This window comes from Tupaia chinensis, unplaced genomic scaffold (genome assembly GCF_000334495.1).
Source record: "Tupaia chinensis unplaced genomic scaffold, TupChi_1.0 Scaffold146907_1, whole genome shotgun sequence".
Classification (NCBI taxonomy): domain Eukaryota; kingdom Metazoa; phylum Chordata; class Mammalia; order Scandentia; family Tupaiidae; genus Tupaia; species Tupaia belangeri.
In genome coordinates, this window is record NW_006206760.1 from 1,411,414 (window position 1) to 1,421,316 (window position 9,903).

The following is a 9,903-nucleotide window of genomic DNA, read 5'->3' on the forward strand; positions in this document are numbered from 1 at the left end:
GTGCCCAAGATCCCGAGAGGAGAATGGAGGAAAAGAGATTGTGGCGTGACCATCCCCCCTGGGGGGTGATTTCTCACTTTCTGTCTCTCTGTCTCTCTGTCTGGCGAGCGCACACGCCCTATAGCAAAAACCTCTCCAAAAAAAAATAAATAAATAAAGAAGAAAGGCCTAAGTGTTCAATGAAAACACCAAGTTCCCCAAATTGCAAGTCAGGTACCCACGAACGGAAGACGGCCCACCGGGAGTCTGTGGTCAGAGGCTACACAGGAAAAGTGCTGTCTCTGTTGTCACATACCTTTTACATCACAAAGGCTGCACCCACACCATGTGCGCGCGCGCACACACACACATGCACGGAATGTGGCATTCCCTGGACCAATCCTAACTGTTCCCTGAGATCCATTCGTGCTCTTGAAGGCGTAGTCTGCAGGCCATTTCCATCGGTCTTTTAGGGTAGGAGGGCTTGTTTAAAATGCATATCCCTGGGACCAGCAGTTGGCGTAATGGCTATGTCGCTGGACTCCCATGTAGTCGACAGCGGTTCGAGTCCTAGACCCAGTGGCTAAAACGCTGGGCGCAAGTGCGTGCGTGCTCAAGATCCAGAGAGGAAAATGGAGAAGGGATTGCAGCGTGGCCAGCCCTCCTGGGGGGTGATTTCTCGCTTTCTGTCTTTGTCTCTCTGTGTATTTCTGGTGAATACATGCACCCTATAGAAAAAAACCTCTGCAAAAAAAAAAAAAAGAAAAAAAGCCTATCCCTGGCCCAGGCAGTGGAGCAGCACTGGGTGCTGTTGGAGCCACATGGAAGGGCCCAGGGTTCAGGCCCCGGGTTCACCTGAGTATATGAGGATCCTGGCCAGCCACAGAGCTGGCAGGGGTACAGGGGGATTGCGTCATGGCAAGACCCCATGGAAAGTGCCTCTCTCTTTCTCAAAATACATAAATAATTTTTTCAAATGCATATTCCTGCTAACCCCTAGGCCAACTGCATCAGAATATATGGAGGAAGCGGGAACGAGGTCAGGGCTGGATTTACTAACACCCCCTTATCCAGGTGATTCTCAGCCACGCCGACAGCGTTGATCAAAACAGAGTTCTTTGCACACGTGTCTGTTCACCTCGGGCGTCAGCATCTCCCTATCTTCCTAAAAAATGTCCTCTCTGGCTGTCGCTGGTAGTTTCTTTCTGGGCTGTTCTTCATCCTGGCTGTCTACTTTAGCAAGTCTTCAGGGTCCAGCCTATTGCGTTTTCTTCCTCTTTCCCAAACGGCTTGAAAGAAACCCCCCTAGCCTCCACCGTTCCCTTTACCACGCCCTGGCCCGTGACTCACGTAAACAGCCGTGATTCAAAGAAAGCCCGGCGCCCTGCACGGAACTCCTCTGGGCCCTCCGCATGGCCTCACAGGCGTTCTCCAAATTGTCTGAAGGCACCACGTCACTATCACAGTACGTGAAGTAAAAAGGACCTTCTGCCCTTTCACATACACGTATGCCAAATGCTTTTGTTCACATTGAATTCTCATTCACGGCAAAATCAGAGTTCAGATAGAAGGCTGAGTCCTGCTTTTCTCACTTCATATTATATCAAATATATTCTCACAGCTACCATCACTGTGGCTTGCACAACTGCAGAGCAGTTCATGGAGGTCATTGCTCCATTTTTAGGTTATTTTCAGATTTTGCTGTGATAAACCATAATAGAGTGAATGCACTCACACAGATGATCTCTCCGTTCTTTGGATTATTTATTCGGAATAACTTTCCTTATTTTGGAGAGGTTTTTGCTATAGGGCGCATGCACTCGCCAGAAAGACAGAGAGACAGAGAGACAGAAAGCGAGAAATCACCCCCCAGAGGGGTTGGCCACGCTGCAATCCCTTCTTCTTCTATTCTCCTCTCAGGATCTTATAGGGCACGCAAGCACACACGCTGGTGTGAGTTCAAGCCACCGAGTCAGGGACTTGAACCGGTCAATGACATGGGAGTCCAGCGATGTAGCTATTACGTTATCTGCTGGTCCCTATTCAGAATAACTTTCTAGGGGTGGAAGGAATAGATAAAGTGCATGATCAAACGTTTTGACGACTCTTGGTAGAGTCCTGAGTTGCCATCTTCATATTTTACACAGTTCCTCGGGATTGGGCCAGTAAATGTTTAGCCATGACGCTCAACCAAAGGGTGGTGGAGGAGAGGGGGGTGGGAGCTGACCGGGTGTACTCGCTAATTTCCACGATGTGGATCCTTCTAGCATGGCCAGTTCGGGGGTTCTGTGTGTGAATCACCAAATGCAGAGTTGGAAAGCACTGCTCAAGTAGAACACCATCAAATATACAAATAGAAATACATAACTCCCCATTGGCTTGCAAAGTTTCTGGAAATATTACCATCAGTAAGCAGAGACAGGCTGACTCTGGACACTATTATAAATAATCTCACTGAACATTTGGCAAGAGCGTTATTATCAAAGCCAATGAAAAGTCACCTGTCCCCATCTCTATGACAAGTGATGGTCATGCCTTGAGTTCCATCAGACTGTGCAAATCATGAATAAAACCTAACGCCAGAAGAGGATGGAGAGGGATGTCTCTCTCCCATCTGGGCCAATTCATTCTGCCTACCCAGCCCGAAGCGTTCATTGTGGGGTGTTTTTTGTTTGTTTGTTTGTTTGTTTGTTTTTTCCCTGTGAGGTCATGTATGCAAGCTACTCTGTCATTCTTTACTCTGACAATGAACTGAATGGGCGACTCTGAGCAGTTCTCATGGCAGATGTGATAAGAACCGCTTTTGACAAGACGTTACTTAACCACTCTCTTCCCCGGATCTCTCTTCTGTGAAATGGGGAAGAGGTCACTGCTGACTTCGGTTTTACAAGAAACTAAGTTCAGAGATAAGAAGGCTCGAATGGATGGTCTAAGAAGCGACTGAGCATTCAGTAATTACCCCAGGAATTTCCTCCAACAACAGTTTACTAGTAGTCGATGTTACTGGAAAAGAGAGGAAAGAGAGTGGGTACTTTCTCCCTTGAGAGCAAGCGCCTTCCTTGGGGCTTGCCCTGAGCGGTAACTATGGCCTCTATGTGTATGTAACACTTCAGAGGGTTCTGAGAAGTGGCACTTGTGTGTGCATGTTCCAATGTCAATGTGGGCCCAGCCACCTTGTGCTAAAGCCATATGGTGATGATGGTCCGGATCCAGGGTCAGCCCGAAAACCATGCCACGCATGCCTACATGCAAGCACCCAAGGTCCCTGAGGACCTGGAGGCTGCAGAGAGGGGATCGTGGCATGAGAAGACTCTGTCGAGGGCGCTTCTCCACTCCCCTCGCTCACGCACACATACACGCATGTGCACACGCACTTTCTATGGCTTAAAAAAAAGAATGAGGGAACTAAATATGTCCACACCCTTAACCCAATCTTCCCACCCCCAGGAACTCATCCCAAGGAACCCTTGGAAAATAAAGTACTTTCCGTGAGAGAATATTTTTTTTTTTTTTTGGAGAGTTTACCGCGGTCGACTACGTGGGAGTCCAGCGACATAGCCATTACACTAACTGCTGGTTCCCACCGTGAGAGAATATTAATCACAATGGAGAAGAAGGTTGATTTGCCTCCTCTGGCATTCACCCACTTTACCTAGTCTCTCTGTTGCAGCCCTGGAACGAGAGTTTGTACCAATGGCTTCAAAATCCCTACCCATGCCACGACTGTTTCCAAGTCATTTGAGGGCTGGGATCTTTTATCACATAGGTTCTGAGACCTCAACCCAGGGTTGGGGTACGAGACGTGAAAATACTATTTCTTTTTTGTTATTGTTGTTTGTTTGCTATAGGCCACGAGTGCTGGCCAGAGAGAGACAGAGAAAGAGAGAGCAAGTGAGAAATCACCACCCCCCCACCCCCCCGGGGATGGCCACATCACAATCCCTTCTCCTCTATTCTCCTCTTGGGATTTTGGGCACGCATGCACATGTGCCTGGCATGTTTTTCAAGCTGCTGGGTCCAGGAGTCCAACCACGCAGTTGGCCATGTGGGATCCAGCCGCCTTAATCACCATGCCACCCACTGGCCCAAGAATTCCTATTTCTTAAAAGCTCCCCAAGTGGTTTCAATGTCCAGCCCACTTTAGAAACCACTGTTGTAGGCCCGAAGCAGACAGAGCACCTGTGAGCAGCTGTCCACACCCAGGGAGCACCATGACAGCTTTGTGTGCAAGTCTTCCAGAAGTTACTCAGGACATTCAAGCAGTTGCCAGAGTCAAATGACTTAAGAGCCATGGAGGGCTCAGTTTCTTCACTTCTTCCCTCCGCTCTCTTCCCCTTCCCACCTCTGACACCCCTGCTCACTCTCACTGCCCTGCAGAGCCCTGTAAAGCCAGGCTGCCTCCAGGCTCCATCAGGAACCCCCACACACACGTCTATCCAACCTTTCCATCTACAAAGACTCCACATTTCCCGCCTTATGATATCAGTGGGGCTCCGCAAGGAAAACTAACTTTGAGAACACGTTGTCAAGATGGTCCCACTTGGCACCAGCAGTTGGCGTAATGGCTATGTCGCTGGACTCCCATGTAGTCAACCGCCATTCGAGTCCCAGACCCGGTGGCTTAAACTCACACCAGCGCGTGTGCGTGCGTGCCCAAGATCCCGAGAGGAGAATGGAGGAGAAGGGATTGCAGCATGGCCATCCCCTCTGGGGGGGTGATTTCTCGCTTTCTGTCTCTCTGTCTCTCTCTGTCTTTCTGGCGAACGCATGCGCCCTATAGCAAAAACCTCTAAAAAAAATGGTCCCAACTCCTAAATGAAAAATGGATTTTTAATTGTGCCATGCAAGCACTCAAATTAAAATATTTAAAATAGCATAAAATTAAATAGTTAAATTTACACTGGCAGAGGAAGAAATGTCACTGCCTTCTCTAATTGCAAACACCGCTATAATCCCACCCGAAACATTCAGAAAGCAACATTGACCACGGATGCCTGCCAATGAGGCTGCGTATATTCGGAGGATTTCTCTCGGAGCCTGAGGACCTGGTATGGAAAGTCTCGAAAAACACATTTCTAATGTTGTTTTCCTTTCTTCATTCACATTTTCACTGTGACGCACCCAATTTCTGTGCCTCAGTAGTACCTGGCACTCAAAAGTGGGTCATTCCCATCCTGCACAGAGCATGCTCCATTTCTTTTCACTGAATACTAGCATTTTAAAAGCTAGCTTTGGGGGTTGGCCCTGTGGCCTAGTGGTTAAGGTGACTGGATCCCACATGGCCAACGGTGCGGTTCAAATCCCAGCCCCAGCAGCTTGAAAACTACGCCAAGCACACACACACACACACACACACACACACACGAGTGCCCCAAACCCCAAGGGGATGGAGAAACGGAGGACGAAAGGACATGGCAGTGGGGAGCACTGGGGGGTGCTTTCTCCCCCTCCCTCTCCGTCTCGCACCCTCTCTGTTTCTCCCTAACAAGCTCGCATGCCCTGTTGCAAATTTAGAAAGAAAGAAAGAAAGAAAGAAAGAAAGAAAGAAAGAAAGAAAGAGAAAAGAAAAGTCTGCAGAGATCTTGTTCCCAAGCCAGGAATCACATCATCTTCGTTTTTTGTCCATGGGCAAGGCCCTAATTCGATTTGTCGTGGCCACGTCTAAGACTTTATTTAATGCCAGGTACTAGGCTAAGTGTTTTGCATACTTTTATTTCATCGTATGTCGACCCCTCCCCGAGGTAACGTACTTTCAGTTTTCTATCATGAGAGCATTGAAAAGCTCAGTGACCTGTGTGAGGCTCCCACAGCCCAGAAACGATAGCGTCAGGATCTGACACAAGGCCAGCTGGCTCTGCAGCCTCGGTTCTTATTCACCACTGTGGACGTGCTTGTCTCTGCGGGCTCCCATATCTCACGGCCCCGAGAGAAGGAGCCCTCCGTCAGGGTGCTGTGCTGACTCTCAGAAAGAGAACCCAAACTAAGAGCCCCAACACAGCCCTGCTCCTCCTCAGACCTGCCGTGGAAGGAAAGCACAGCTTGTGGGATGTTCGGACTGACGCCTGAAGACTAAAAGTTTAATATAATTCATCAACCAACTTGTCCTCCCAAGAGGAAGGCCACTTTAGTGACTGGGTTATTAAAGGACACCCTAAAAATGCCCCAGCCAGAAGGGGAAATCCTACAGATGCCCCGAACCACAGGGACTTCTCTGTGCTAGGTACTAAGGGAAGAGAGTCAGAGGCAAAGGAAGAACCACAGGCACACATGGGGATGAGAAAGTAGCCCCGCGAAACCAGCAGTTAGCATAATGGCTATGTCGCTAAACTCCCTCGTAGTCGACTGCGGTTCGAGTCCCAGACCCGGTGGCTTAAACTCACGCCGGGTGCATGTGCGTGCGTGCCCAAGATCCCAAGAGGAGAATGGAGGAGAAGGGATTGTGGCGTGGCCATCCCCCCTAGGGAGTGATTTCTCACTTTCTGTCTCTCTGTCTTTCTGGCGAGCGCATGCGCCCTATAGCAAAAACCTCTCCAAAAAAAAAAAAAAAGAAGAAGAAATTAGCCCCCTAGATGAAGAGGCAAAGGTCGCCAAGTTCAGTCTCCAGTGGAATCCTCTGGGACGCTAAGGAGGAGCCAATGGCAGAAGAAGACTAGCGAACTATTGAACAGAGACTACCCCCTTCGGTGGTCACCCAAGGTCCCCCCTAGTCTGTCCACACCCTAACTTTCTAACCCTCTTTCTTGTCACAGGTAAGACCCATGTTCTTCTCTTCGTAGGTCACTCCCTTCAATCGATCAGGCCTCTCCAAGTCAGTCTCTCCTGAGTGATTTGCTCCACGGTGCTCCCAGGCTGAAAGAGCCTGCCCTTCCCCATCCACTCACACTGGCCAAGCTTCTGAAGCCCCTGTCTACCCGACCGCCCCAGCTCCTCCCAGGACTCCCACTTCAATGTCAATGCCACCCCATTCTTACTTAATTCCCATAATTCACTGCTTTCTACATTTTACTTCTTATCATACTACTGGATTATACGGCCCTTCAAAACAGAGCTTTCTTTATATTTCTCTGACACCCTCAATAGCACCAGCTTAGTACCAATAAGTCATCATCAACAATTTGTTGCTTGCCTGAATACTTCCATGTCCGTGGCAACTTATTCAAGGACTAGATCCAGTCATTCCCCACATTTTATTTCGTTACCACTCAAGCTACTGAGTGGTACCCCACAATACATCTCTAAGTCAAATCACCTCTAAAACTGCATTGAATTGAACTCAGAAGTAGATACTTACACATCACACGGATCACTTTGAGAAAGTGGATTTGAGCACGGGCAATACGTAAAACAAACAAGCTAAGAATTTCGGATTCGACCTCTATCGTTCAGATTTGGGTCTGGATGTGTTTGTTTTCTGATCCAGAAAACTTTTAAACTCATCTTTGCTCAATGTAGAGGCTCTTTAGACGTACTTAGTAAAACAGTGGGTGATATTTAAATTACTCGCCAAGGTAAGTTCAGTGCTGTCGATCACATGCATTGTCTAGGAGAAATAACTAGAAACCTTCTCCCCACAAAGCTAGCTATTATCGTTTTTAACGTTTCTGAGATAATTTTCATCTTGTTAGAACTTGGGAGTGGGCCTGGGAATCTCAGGGCCACTCTGCCAGCCCCCGAAACTCAGTTTCATACTTTACAACAGGGAGGACAGTGTCACACGATGTTTGGCCCAGACTAAAAGCTAAATAAAATCATAAAGATTCCTTTGGACACCAAAGGAATATTTTTATATAAATTCTTACCTGTTGTAGATGACGGAAGAAATTTCTAGACACCAAAATGACTGAGTCCGGAAGTCGGATGTGTTCAGTGCCGAGAGGTAAATGCCACAGCAGCCCAGGCTGTTCAGCTGCGGAGACTTCTGCCTTGGATCAGCTTTTCTCTCCTCCCAAGGACTTACTGACTCACGCAGAGGAACCCAAAATGCACCAGCCGGGCCAGGAGAGAACCTACCCCAAGAGGGTTGGGTCTGGTGTGTGAGGCGGCAACTGGGGCAGGAGGGACACTCTGAATGTGACAGAAGAGATTATCAAGTTCCTGTACACCAGCTTCCTGTAGCGGGCTCCTCCGCAGCCGGGCTTTCATCTGTGGGTTTGGGGGGTGCACGTGCGTTTCTCTACGAAACCGCCCCAGATGAGAGCAAAAGCGAGGCCTTTGCTGCATGGCTGAGCTGGTGCTGGATAGCCCCCCTTTCCCCACCCTGGGCCGTTTCTCTCTCCCCACCCCCCATTTCCCTCCTGCAAGTCACCCACGTAAAACCCAGGAAAAGAAGGGTGAAAAGCCAAGGTGATTCCTTAAGGAAGTGAAATAAAGGAGGGGAAACCAAATCCACGCAACTGACGGAGGCAGAATCCAGCACCTTAGGTGACACCTCGCCCACAGGGCAGGGAACGCAGTCAGCCAGCTGCTTTCTCAACACCTTACAAAGCGCTAGGGGGGAAGCACAGCCGGCCACCAGAGTGCTCGGTTGGCCTTGGTGCCCTGGCCTGGGTGTGGACTGGCATCTGGCTGGGAGGCCCTTGACCTGGAGTTTCACTTCGCCTAGGATCACAAATCGGCTTGTTTCATTCTTCTGTGCCATCTGGGCATGGAGGCCTCTGCAACCTTTCAGATCATGGCTGGATTGCAGGAACCAACAATGCAGTCACAGCCCCCATGTCCCGAGTCCCTGAATAACCGTAAAGGCGACCGCCCCAGGTTCAAGTCCCAAATCTGGTGGTTTAAACTCACGCCAGGTGCGTGTGCGTGCATGCCCAAGATCCCGAGAGGAGAATGGAGGAGAAGGGATTGCAGCGTGGCCATCCCCTCTTGGGGGTGATTTCTCGCTTTCTGTCTCTCTGTCTCTCTCTGTCTGTCTGGCGAGCGCACATGCCCTATAGCAAAAACCTCTCCAAAAAAAAGAGACCTACATGCCCTAAGGATCAAGCCAGCCCCATTCAAGTCGACACACATGTATAAAGCCCCTACTGAGTGCAGCCTATGGTGGTCGGTGCTAAAGCAGGGGAGGGAATCCCTCTTGGACCCAGGATCCTGTGATGGGCCTGATACTGTGCACGGCAGAAAAGCGCCAAGACCAAGACCGTCGATGTCCCTGTCCTGACAACACAGAACTGTGGGGCTGATGGGGGGCAAATAAAACCACTCCAATAAACGCAGAAATCTAATCCTCGGGGTGATTCGAGAGGCCCTCTCTGAGCAGCTGACATTTAAACAGAGCCCCAACGCCATGTATCAGTCCACCTGGAAATTAGAATCATCCGAGAAGCTTTTGAAAAGTATTCGTGCGGGTCAGCAAGTGGTTAAGGCAGCTGGATCCCACATGGCCAACTGCATGGTTCTAGTCCCGGACTGGGCAGCTTGCAAAACATGTCAGGCGTGTGTGTGTGTGTGTGTGCCCAAAACTGCAAGGAAGAGAATGGAGGAGAAGGGAATGTGGCATGGTCACCATCCCCCCACCCTCCAGGAACTGATTCCTCACTTTCTTTTTCCCTCCAGTGAGCACACATATCCTATAGCAAAACTAAAAGAAAATTTTTTGATTAAAAAATAAAAGTATTGGTGGCTGGGCCCTGCCCACAAAGATTCTAGTTAAATGGGTCTGGTTTAGGACCTAAGCATAATATTATTTTTAACTCTCCTGATTATTCTAATGGGTGAGAAGACTGTCTGATGAGCAAGAGGAACATTCCAAGCAGAGGCAAATAGCGTGTGCAAAGGCTCTGAGGTGGGAAAGCATTGGGCACATTCATGGAAGAGAAGGAAGACTGACGAGTCTGGGTGCCATGGGAGGGACTCGGTGGTGCAAGGTGAGTTTGCACAGACAGACGCAAAACGGCCGAGCTCACAAGAGGCTCTTACATGGACCCA

General features: G+C 49.2%; 1 protein-coding gene across 4 annotated transcripts in view; it reads right to left on the reverse strand.

Annotated features, from left to right (window-relative positions):
- Positions 1-9,903, reverse strand: part of RHOH (ras homolog family member H) — a 42,460-nt gene that overhangs the window by 25,364 nt on the left and 7,193 nt on the right. For 2 of the 4 annotated variants that reach the window (XM_014584440.2, XM_027768582.1), the window contains exon 1: positions 7,779-8,143. The exons of 1 other annotated variant lie outside the window; for it this stretch is intronic. The gene's annotated coding sequence lies outside the window, so the exon portion shown is untranslated. Of the gene's footprint in view, positions 1-7,778; positions 8,144-9,903 lie in introns of those variants that run through there. One more of the 4 variants, XM_027768581.1, reaches the window with a different exon arrangement.